Source organism: Sinocyclocheilus anshuiensis, unplaced genomic scaffold (genome assembly GCF_001515605.1).
Source record: "Sinocyclocheilus anshuiensis isolate Anshui unplaced genomic scaffold, SAMN03320099.WGS_v1.1 scaffold2271, whole genome shotgun sequence".
In the NCBI taxonomy this organism is placed as follows: Eukaryota; Metazoa; Chordata; class Actinopteri; order Cypriniformes; family Cyprinidae; genus Sinocyclocheilus; species Sinocyclocheilus anshuiensis.
Genome location: NW_015537572.1, coordinates 358,859 through 360,365, shown reverse-complemented (window position 1 = coordinate 360,365; position 1,507 = coordinate 358,859).

The following is a 1,507-nucleotide window of genomic DNA, read 5'->3' as shown; positions in this document are numbered from 1 at the left end:
CAAATAAAACAACTGACTCTAAGCAACTATGCAATATGCTTACAAAATCTTGAACATTCATTTATTTATTTTTTTTAATTAAGGGTGAAATTTCCTAGGCCGGACCTCACTTTTGCCCACTACAATATGGCAATTAATTAACTTTCCAACTGACCGCCAAACCATATTGCAAAAACAAGCCATTTTTTTGAGGATTGTGGGCTTTCATGGAGTTGTTGGAGCCACTGATTGAACTCATGTTCACATCATTGCTCCAACTGTAAACGAGGAGACATACCAATAGAAAACGAAGCATCAGTAATAATTTGTGATAATTTTGCACAATGCAAAGCATTAAAAAAAAAAAACATTTAAATATTAAAATATTTCAGTGTCTTAATGAAATGATTTTATTGTAGTTACATTAAATGATTGGTGTTGTGCTGCTGTGACTTCACATGAGCAGCCTCACTATTGGCTGACCCCTCCCATCCCGCCATTACAGCGCCATTTGACAAAGTACATCTAGAACAGGGCTGGGCAAACAACGGCGCAGTTTGGGCAGTATGGAGCTAATTTTATGACAAAACAATCTGAATTTGAATCGTGTTAAATTTGAATTATTGACAAGTGTTATTTAACGTTTTCTGGCGCGAGCGTGCGGCTCAGAAGGTCGCCATTCTTCTGCCTGATCATGAATCGCCCAGAGGTAAGTGATTTTTAAGCATTTATGGTTTATATTTAGATATTATGCTAGCGTTCCCAGCATGTGAAACATTTGTTTAAGCGGTCTCTGGTGTTTGTTTTAAAGTATATTTGGTGTAAAAGTGATTAGCATGCCACCGTGTTGTAAAGAGCTTGGACTATGCCAGAAATAGAACGGGTCATCCGTTTGCTGTTGGAAATGTTTGCATTCAGTGTAGACACTATCACTGATTATAATCAACGGGTTCTGCTGTTTTCTGTCGCGGCACTTCGCACCTCTCGCGTCCAGTCATAACTCCAGAGACGGATTAACGCACGGGCTCCTGGGCACGTCCTCGGGGAACTAGGCCAGAGGGGGACCCAGCCGAAATACCGCTCCTCCCGGAACGCGATTTCAGCCTGCCCCCTCAGATTTTTGAGCCAAGTGGATTTTGAATGCAGCTTCCCAAAGACAAAAAAAAAAAAAGAAATAGCCAAATAATAGTTTTGATATTTAATATACGATCACACCAGTGTGATTAGAACATTCAGTGCTGCACTTCTGCTAAATTCAAATCTGCGTTTGCTGGATGGCGCTGAGCCAGAGACAGACGCGTTTTTACAGTTATGTGCATTATAACCAATCACACACGATTCTGTTGTGCTTATGAATGAAATGATCAATCAGAGGCGTTCAGATGAGTCTTTGCTGAAACGCTGGTGTTCTGCTCAGCGCGCACGCTCGCTGCTCTCTGGCAATTCTCTCATCATAAACAACAAAGTACAGATGTTCATACAATGTAAGAGATTCATTTCACAGTGTAAACAGCTTCAGTGATTATAA